Below are 10,580 nucleotides of genomic sequence, written 5' to 3' on the forward strand. Positions count from 1 at the left end.
TTGTGGTATTTGGGTTATCAGAGAAAACTGAACGGTTCATAGAAAGCATGAAAGCAGAAGTGAAATTTTGAATATAGGAGCTACCAGTACTGCTTGTATTGCTCATAATTTCTGAGCCCTTTACGTGACTGCAATTCCCAATATCTGCTCAGTATTATTAAAAACATAAATGTCATAAAATTGAGAGGATTCAGGGAATAAACCCTACATTTGGGTCACTGACATAAAAAATACTTGATTTTTGCCAGTGACACACCTGATGATTGAATTAATTGACAAGGAGGAAACTCTCTGAGGTTAAAAAAAAATCCTATTCCTGTGCAGAGTGCAGTGAGGTCTGAGCAGCTCCCTCAATGCTCTGGGGGAAAAGGGGAATTTTGTATGGAAAGAGCTTTCCATGGAAGCACCCAGGGCTGGAGAGGAGCAGCCCAGTGCAGCTCGAAGAAGTGCTTGGAATAAAAACCCGACTGAAAGATGGTTTTATTTCCGTTGCCTTCTTTCTATTTATTGCATGTTCTAGAAGCCAAAATTAACTGGCCTGCGTCAGCAGAGGAGAGTGCGAGGGGATCGAGAAGGAGGAGCTGGGATTACAGGGAATAACTTGGAATGTGCACATTCCAAGGTGTCACTACGAGCACAAGCCACCCCCTGCCACTCAAATGCATTTTAGAGGCAGCTGCAGCTGCAGCAGAAGCCCCTGAGCCCTGTGGCACAGCCATGCAGGGCCCAAGGATCAGCAGGCACTGTAAAACACATGGATTCTGCTCCATGCCCACATATCCAGGGAAAAGCAGGATGAGCTTCCCCTCACCTTTCATCTCCTTTTAAATTAAGCACGGCCCTGTTGTCTTACAAGCCAGGTGATTTGGGATCGTAGCAGTTTGCATCTCTAGCTGATCTTTGTCAGTGTCAGAGGGAAGAAATGATCTGGAAAGTATCCAGGAAATATTTCAATTACTTGTTAGGAAAGAGCAGTAAAGCAGACTAGAAGCAGCCAAAATCAAAAATAACATTGTTGTTAACTTTTTTTTTTTTAACTGCAGCTTCTGAATGAAAAATATGAATACTTTGTCTTGCACACCTTGAAGTTAATTTAAAACTGATTCTCCATTTAAAAAATTAAATTAAACAGGCAAACAATGACAACAACAAAATTAAGAAGAAGTAAAAATATAGAATTAAAACCTTTTTGAGCTTTCTTTAGAAGGAAATGTGAGGCTGTGTGCCTTCTTGCTGCATCATGCATGGCCCAAGCTGAGCCTCAGCCTCGGTGGCAGCTCTCAGACCCCACAGCTGATCCTGACAATCCCATTTGCAGCCCAGTTTCCTCTGAGATGCTTCCCAAAGAGAAAACCCAATCACTAAAAGCCAGCCCTGCATCCAGCTGTGCCTGCTGCCAAAACCCAGCGGTCATACAACAAAACCTTAAAGCCTCGGGGAGGAATAAAATAAAAAACCCAACCCAAAAAACCACATTTGACACAGAGGAGCCAAAGCTTCCCTCATCCAGCTGTGGTTACTCCCAATAAACCCAGGCTGAAGTTTCCCAGGGAGGAGGCTGCAAATTTGGAAGCAGCTGAGGGGATTGGAGCTCTGGGAAGCCACCGTGGGGGCTGGCACTGCCCTGCCCCACAGGCTGTGAACATGAACTTGCTCCTGGGCCAGGTTTCCATGAGCCAGGATGGAGAGGGGTGGATTTATTTGGTGGAAAAAAAAGCTGTTTCCCTGTGCCCTGGGAGCTGGAGCATTCCCAGCAGCAGCTCAGGGACTCCTGCAGCCAGAAGATCCCTGCTCCAGTGGGACCAGGCAGCTTTGGGGTGGTCTTAGGACATGGACATGGATGCAGGAGTGCACTCAGACAAGGATTTAGGCAGGCAGATGTGCAGATATTTAAATTAGGGATTCTGAGCTTTTAATTTTTCCATGGATACACCCATCTGACAACAGGCTACATGTGTGTACATCCGTGATTTACTTCTCTTTTTAAAGAAGGGCCGTGAAGGAAGATTATAAAATGTCATCTGGATATGTTTCTGCAGGAAGCCCAGCTGCATGTGTGTACATCCCTGATTTACTTCTCTTTTTAAAGAACGGCTGTGTAGGAACACTGTAAGGTGTTGTTTGGATATGTTTCTGGAGAAGCTTAGCTGCATGTGTGTACATCCATCATTTACTTCCCTTTTTCAAGAAAGGCCATGAAGGAAGGCTATAAAATATTATCTGGGTATGTTTTTGGAGGAAGCTCAGCTGCATGGGTGTACATTTGTGGGAATCCAGAGCTTCCCTCTGGCTGCCCTGGAAGGTCTGGGACCCTGGCAGGGCTCAGGAACCCCCCTGGACAGAGCCCCCAGAGACACTGGCTGTGATCTCTGTCCATGGAAAAGAGTTTGCAATCTTACAGCATGAATTACAAGCTCTGAGTGTTTGATATGAGTAATAATTAAGTGTGGCACGGGTGCAAAAGTAAAATTTCAGGATTCTAGATGAGGGGTCCAAAGGGGACAAGATGGAGGAAATTGGGTGTGCCTTGTCCTTTTTCTCCTTCTTCATGCCCTCCATGTCTCACTGTGGTGTTGGCATTTTTCTGTTGGTTCAGGCTGGGGACACACTGTCCAACGTAGGTGACAGATATTGGCACGTTCTTGTAAATCCAGCCCAGGGAGTTTCTGGTATTTAATGTTTGTCACATCCCACTGAGGGCAGAGCCCCACACGCTGCCCTGCAGGACAGAGCTGGGCAGGGCAGCAGAACATGTGAGAGATAAACAGAATAAACAACCTGGAAACCAGCACAGACCAATGATGGCTTCTTCTTTGGCAGTGGGGCTGACAGACAGAGACTTTCTACAACCTCAGGATCAATACCTCAGATTCTGACATACATCCATGATTTATTTCTCTTTTTCAAGAAAGGCCATGCAGGAAGGCTGTAAAATGGTGTCTGGGTATATTTTGGAGGAAGCTCAGCAGCAGAGAGGATGCAGGGAGCCATTTCAAACACGGCGAACGCCTCGCCCCGCGTCCTGCAGCACCCTGCCAGCCCCCGGGCCAGCAGCAGGGAGGGAGCAGCTGGATGGCATCGCTCTGCAGCTCCCACTTCAAGGCCTTTGCCTGAATGAGGTGCCAGAACTCACAGCTGATGTGCCCCCCCTTGGCTCGCCCTCCCCTGAACAGGCAGCTGAATGCCAAGGTTGCCAATCCACTCCAGCTGCGCACAAGGGTTTGTGCCCTTGGGCTGCCTCGGGAGCTGAGGAAGAATGAGAGGTGATTTTCAAGCTTTCTGCTGCTGCTGGGGCACCGAGGGCAGGGCTGGGGTCTGCAGTGAATGTGGGGAATGGATTTGTAGGGGATTCTCAAAACCTGGCAGAAGGCTCACATCTGTATGCAAACCTTGAGATAAGAAATGCTGGCTTAGAAATGCCCTGGAATGGGACAGACATTGCTGAGAGAGAAATGGAGAAACAAATTTCAAAGGATGGCCTTGCAAAAAAGACTAAATATTTTAGAGAAATAAAACTATGAAAGATGCACTGTAATAGGACCCACAGGGGGTAATTTTAAATTATTGGCTTTAAGGCTTTTACAGCATGGTGTAGCAAAAAGCTGATAGGCCAAGAAACGCTTATAATGCATTGTAATTAAGAAATAATTGGCTTCTGATTGTGATGGCGTGAATTATAACATCTGTATTGTCTCATCCTTCACATGAGAGTGAAAATAGAATAAAAGTTTTTAAAATGTCCCTCAGTTGCCCCATCTTTGGGTCAGAAAAGGGCTTAATCCAACAGCCTTCCTGCCTCTCCAGGGCTGGGCTGCCTGTGCTGGAGGGGAGCTGGGACATGGCACAGCCACAGCCTTGGGGAAGGATGGGGATGAGAAACAGCTGGGAAAAATCCTGCTGGAGATCCACCAGCCCTTCTTGGGAAAGGCATCTAAGCTCAGGTGCTCAGCCCAGCTCCTTTTCTGACTTGTTTTGGCTGCCCTGGGCTGTTTTAAATGGATCTGCCCTGCTCTCTTTGCCCAGGACTGGGATGCGCTGCCCTGCATGGTGACGTCCCTGCCTACCTCCTTGTTGCCCTCACCTCTCCTTTCCAGCTGGCAAAAATTCCTTTTTTAGTGGTGATGAGGATTGAGCAGCAGTCTAAAAAACTAGAAAATGAAGTTTAAAAAGTGTAAAAATACTCCAGAAAAGGCATAGATATGTGGGATGTGGTTCAGTGCTGCACTTGGCAGTGATGGGTGATGGTTGGACTCAATGATCTTCGAGGTTGGATTCAATGACCTTGGAGGTCTTTCCAAACCTAAATGGTTCTGTGAGAAGTGGTTGATGCTCCTCCATGGGTAGCATCACCTGCCATCCTTCTGTGGACTATTTTCCAGGGTTGTGTCCCAGCACTGAAAGTCACATCAGCATGGCCAAGCACATAAAGCCTGGGATATTCCCACTTGGAAATATAATAAGAAAGCACATGAAGGGAACATGAAGAGGAAAAACCTCATCCTACTATTCATAGCTCCTTTAAAAAATGATTTTGCCCTTGGCAGGCAGTTTTTGTTGCCACATTTTGCTCCGTGTTTATTTGTGGCTGCTGGGAGGACAAGGATTCTCGGGAGATGTCATCTCAGGGGATGGGATGCAAAAATGGATGTAAGTCCATCAGAATGGAGGAAAAAGGAGATTTGCTTAGCTGTGCCCTTGATTTCCCTGCTGTCTGTGTCTCAGCAGCTCATCTCCTGAGTCCCTGGGTGTGTGAGGGCAAATAATGACTCTGCAGATGCACAAATACAGCACAAACTCCATAACCCAGAGACTACAAAATGGTGGTGGAGAAGAGCTCTGTTACTCCCATGCTTTGGAAAACCTTTGAGACCTTTTCATTCCCTGGAAACTACCTGTTGGATGGACTCAGAGTTCAAACTTATGGCTCTGTGAGAAACAGTTTGGATCAGGAAAGCACTAGCAGCAAACCTTTCTTCACTGGGATGCAGGCACAGGACACTCCTGCCACAGCCCTGCTGGTTGCAAACACCTCGTTCCCACCACTGTAGGGCTGGGATTCCTACCATCCTAGGGATTTTCATCTTCCCACCATAAGATAATAAATGACTTTAATTAAACCAGCAAGCTAAAGAAGGCTCTTGTACTTGGGTGGGTGGGCGATGTGATGTTGTTATATTGGCTTTTTTTTTTGTGCATGTGTCTTTTGGCTTTTTTTGGATGTCTTTACTGGCTTTGAAGCTGAGATGTGCCCTTCCTCTGGTTGTTTGTCTGTTTTGCAGCCTGCAAATGGGTGCTTAAACACCAGCAGCTGCAGCTACAGCCCTGGTCAAACTGGGAGAGAAATTTCCTGTGAATTAAAATGAGATCCAGACAGCCATGGGACAGACTGGAGATTGCCCCTGAGTTTTTGCAGCCTCTGTCCCTTTGGGGCTGTGTCAAGGTCTCCTGTGGCAGCACAAACCCTGCAGAATTCCATGAGAGACCGTGGGATGTTCCCAGAGCCTGTGGATGCTGTGGGAAGCAGAATGCCCAACACCACGATGAGGTACAGGGATGTGACTCCTGCAGAGGCAGAGTTTAGTGAGACTGGCATGGAGATGTGAGCAAAGGATTGGGATATCCACGGAAAACACACACAGGGCTGCATCCACCCCGCCCTTTAATGGCTTTTCTGTGCCTGTATCAGGCCATGCCTCCATGTGCACACGCAGATTCCCAGTTTGTGCACGTGCCCAGGCACCATGGCAAGTCAGGAATTATTGGACTGATACAATTCCAGCCCCGTTTCAGGTGTGAGCTGCATCCTGCTGCTGGCACAGCGCAGTGGAGATGGCTGGGGGAGCTGCACAGGCTCTGCTGAGCTCATCTCACCTCACAGGGCAGTGAAGGAAACTGGGTGGGACATCACAGCCTGGGCTCCTTCTGTGTATTTCCTGCACAGGCTTTCCAGGCAGATAAGGAGGGACTAGAGGAGCAGGCTGGATGTTTACACAGAGCTGCCAGGGTGCCAGGGTGATGCCAGGAGGAACCCACAACGTGTAGCTCAGCGATTCCCCAAGTGTAATTTAGCAGCATTTAGTCCCCTCACATGGATGGATTTACTAAAAAGGTCAGGAAAGGCTTAAAATGAACCCCCAAATGTCCCCCAGTCCACAGCCCTGATGCATTCAATGCCTCCACACTTCAGCTCCTGAAGCACTGCTGAGCAGATGGTTCTGAACAGGGTCTGGGTGCATGGGGAGAGCACTTTGCTCATGATTTCTCTGCTGCATGATGAAAAAAATGCTGCCCAGCACTCCCCCAGGACCCCAGCATCCTCCTGCCAGTGGATAAAACCTTCCCTGCTGGCAGGAGCCACCACACATCTGGGGGCACCTTGGTGGCCGTGTCGTCGTGGGTGGCAGCAGGCAGGGTTGGGTGGCACATGTGGGCATGATTAAAAGTCAGTGGGGCAGGGATAGAAATATTTCCTGGAGTGCAGATCTTGTGGCTCTGCTGCTCAGAGGAGGAGGAGGAAGGTGCTCAGCCCCTCTCTTCCTCCTCCCCAGGGTTCTGCTCTCCTGACAGAGGTGAGGAACTTGAGCCCCAACATGCCCAAGGGATGCTGTGCTGCTTTTCTGGCCACGAGAGTAACTTTTTTTTTTTTTCTGTTTGGCAAAAGGTATAGAAATTAATGCAAGGAAGTGAAATGCATCAAAATCAATGAACTATTGTGTTTATTTCCTGCTGAGCAGGGAAATTAACCATCCAAAAAACAATCTTTGGCTTTCCTGAGGGTAAATTTGTATAAATTTATACATTGCTTTTATACTTTAAGACTTCTCTATCCCGTTCCTGATTTACTTAGGTAATTTATTTCCAGTTCAGCTTGTCGGGCAGTAACTCCTAAAAGTGCTGATCAGAAAATGGGTATTGGAGCCCCACTTTTTCTAGATACCAGATAGATAAAGGCAAATTAAATCCTGCCTGATCAATCTCCTATCGTGGTGAAAAGCTTAGGAGAAGCTTCCTGTCAGGCAGGGTCTCCTCATGACCCGTAGAAGCAGGAGGGATTAAGGTTGGCTTTGTCTCACTCCAGGTTTTGGATCTGGGGCAGGCAGGACTGTGTGTGGCTGTCATCCAAAACTGAAGGGGAATGCCCATCTCCACCTGACACTGCTGGCTTATCAGGTAAGCTGTGATGAGTCTGAGGTGACATTTACAGCAAAAGCAGCGGGGACACCTCCCTGGGCCGTGGGAGGGGCTGGGGCCAGGCAAGGAAACAAGGAGCCCATGAGTGTTAAAGCTGTGCTTCTCCCCAGCCCTTGGCTCTCCCAGCTGGCACTGGCACTGCTGTCCTCAGCTGCACCTCGCACAGGACATATGGAGTGTAAATGGTGAGGTTTCACAGGCTAATGAAATGGAATTTTCTGTTCATTAATCAGGTGAAGACCACAGGGCCCTTAAAATTGCCCCCAGTGGGTTTCATGGGCCACGCCTGGCACATCCCCCACTCTGAAGGTGCTGAGCACTGCACCTCTCCCATCCTTCTGTGGACCCCTGGGTTCTGGTGGTGAACCCAGAGCCCTCCTCTGACCACCGTGGAGCTCCCAGCTCACTGCCAGGAGAAGGGCTCTGCACCTCCCGGAACGAAGGCAGCAGAAGTCCTTAACTCGAGGTTGAAATACAACAAGGATAAAGAAGCTGTGCTGGAGCTGCTGGAGCAAGGGGCAGATGTGAATTCCAAGGTAGACAGTGAATTCCAAGATAAAGAAGCTGTGCTGGAGCTGCTGGAGCAAGGGGCAGATGTGAATTCCAAGGTAGACAGTGGCTGGGCACCACTGCAGACTGCAGTGAGAATTGATGAGGAGCTGGTCTGGCTTCTGCTGAGCAGCAGAGCTTCTCTGCACACCAGGAAGGACAATGGTGGCACTGCATTTAGTGAGGCAGGGACAGCAGGGAGATCCTGAAGCTCCCCCTGGAACGTGGGTCAGACATTAATGAGCAAGACATCAATGGCTTCACAGCTTCCATGAAGACTGCGTGGTACGGGAAGGAGGAAGCCTTGAGATTCCTGTACAGCAGAGGGGCAAAGGTGAATTTGAGGAGGAAGATCAGAGAGGAGAAAGCCAAGCTGCACAAAGGAGGTGGAGATCAGGGCTACAGGGTACAGCTTAGGAGGCCAGTTGGTGTATCGGTGCACCACCCCTCACCACAGCCCTAAGCAACCCCCCTAACAACAGCCTTTTCCCTTTTCACTCCTAACAACAGAAGCACACCACAGCAACCCTGAGAGTCCCTCGTGCATCCTGCACACTGACATCAGGAATATGGGATGGTGAGCTTTCTTTCACAGGGAAAATGGCCAGCGCTCTTATTGAGTGGCCTGAGGGCCTGAATGGGCGGCCAGAATCTAAATATTAGAGTGGCTTAGAATCTGTCCCAGCCCCAACCTGCCACCACTTTGAACTTGGGCTGCCCTGACAGGTCCAAGCGCACCCTGCAAACTGCCATCAGAAACCTGGGGTGCTGGGCTTTGTTTCACAGGGAAAAGGGGCAGTGTTTTTCCTGTGTGGCCCTGAATGGGCAGCCACCTCCTAATTATCCAAACAGCGCAGGATGTGTCCTAGAACCAACCTGCCACCACTTTGAACTTGGGCTGCCCAGCATGTCTCAAGCACAGCCTGCAAATTGCCATCAGAAACCTGGGGTGCTGAGCTTTGTTTCACAGGGAAAAGGGCCAGTGTTCGTGTTCAGGAGCCTCTGGCCTTGAATGGTAATTGCCTCCAAAAAATCCAAACAGTGCAGGATGTGTGCCAGATCCAACCTGCCACTACTTTGAACTTGGGCTGCCCTGAGAGTCCAATGAGCATCATGAAAACTGACATCAGGAACTGGGGGTGGCCAGTTTTCTTCCACAAGGAAAAGGGTCGGTGTTTGTGTTCAGGGACCTGTGGTCCTGAGTGGATAGTTGCCTGCAAAACTTCCAAAACACGCAAGGTGTTTCCCAGACCCAACCTGCCACCACTTTGGACTCGGTGTGCTGTGACAGTTCCAAGCACACCCTGCAAGATTTCTTTCCCAGGGTAAAGGGGAGATCTTTGTGTTCAGAGGCCTGTGGCCCTGAGTGAGCAGCAGCCTCCAAAAAATCCAAATGGCACAGGATATGTCCCAGACCCAATCTGCCACTGCTTTAAAGTTGTGCTGACAGTCCCAAGTGCATTCTACAAACTGCTATCAGGAACTGGGGTGGTGAGATTTGTTTCACAGGGAAAATGGCCAGTGTTCATGTTCAGGGACCTGTTGCCTTCAATGGGCAGTTGTCTCCAAAAAATCCAAATGGCACATTGCACGTGAACAGAGGTTCTGCAGCACTGCCAAAGCACTACCTGCATCAGTGCCCCTGATGGAGCAAGGGTCCTTCTGAGGGTCCTGGGAATCTTTCTAATACATTACAAAAGTTTGACTACAGATCTGTTGATGTGAAAATGCAACATGGAGATCGCTGGCTCCTCTTTTGCCAATATTTTTGGGTTTTTTAGCTTTTCTCCCTGCTCTTTTTTTTTTTTTTTTTTTCTTTTTTTCTTGCTCACTGTGCCTTTCTCATGCCCGGATGGCAGGAGGACACCCAGAGATTTGTGCTCAGGTCTCAGCAGTGGGGGGAGCAGGGGGCTATGGCATGCCCTGTGCCATGGCTGCATTTCTGCTCTTGCATGAAGAGAAGTGAGGCCAAGGGCTGGGTTCCTCCAGCCTCCTGTAAACTGCCACATTTCTGTCTTTCTGTGACCTTTGCAACTTCTTCCATCACTCTGCTGTTCCAGTGAATGGTTGGGTCAGGATAAGTGAATGAACCTGCGCTTTGGCTGAGGCACTTTCCTTAATGGTGAGAAGTGAGTTTTCTATTATGACTTCTGGTTGTCATCGTCATCTACAAAATATGCTGTGTTTAAAAGAGATCCATACAAATATTTAATTAACATGCTTTAAACATCACTGCATATTGTCCCAGTATGAAGAAATAATGTCAGGGCTCTGTTTTGATCAGAATTTTCCCTTGTGGGACATCTACGCTTAATTTTGGTCCTACATAGAATCCATCCCAAATAAAATCCTTCAAGAACAGCACCTGAGCTATTTTTAAAGTGATTCCATTCCTGAGCCCTGTCCCCACCCCACTGTGGGGAGAATCCTTCTGTGGCAGCAGGCAGGTGCAAAAGGGCTCTATGGCTGGGGACGCACTAAAAGTTGGCACAAGATTTCTGTTGTTCCTGCTGTTACACAACAAGCAGCCTCAAAAGGTGTACCCAAAACAGAGCAGTGATTAAACCCAGTGAGGCTGTGACTTACCTCTCTGGCTGCTGGGAAGAATTTCCAGAGATGGCTCCTGTGCTCTGTTCTGGTGTCAGAGAAGAAACCTTGTAAGGAACGCTGGGCTCCAGGACAGCTTAGATGAATAGAGATGAGAGATCTCTGAATGCTGCTCTTAGGATATCAGGTTTATTAGGGATGGTGAAAGGTCTTGCTTGGAGCTGCCAGACACAGCACGTGGCAAGCCCTGAGGGGATGGTGGGGGGAGAGACAAGGGGTAGAGAGGATGCTCC

The sequence above is a fragment of the Lonchura striata genome, chromosome 9, assembly GCF_046129695.1.
Source record: "Lonchura striata isolate bLonStr1 chromosome 9, bLonStr1.mat, whole genome shotgun sequence".
In the NCBI taxonomy this organism is placed as follows: domain Eukaryota; kingdom Metazoa; phylum Chordata; class Aves; order Passeriformes; family Estrildidae; genus Lonchura; species Lonchura striata.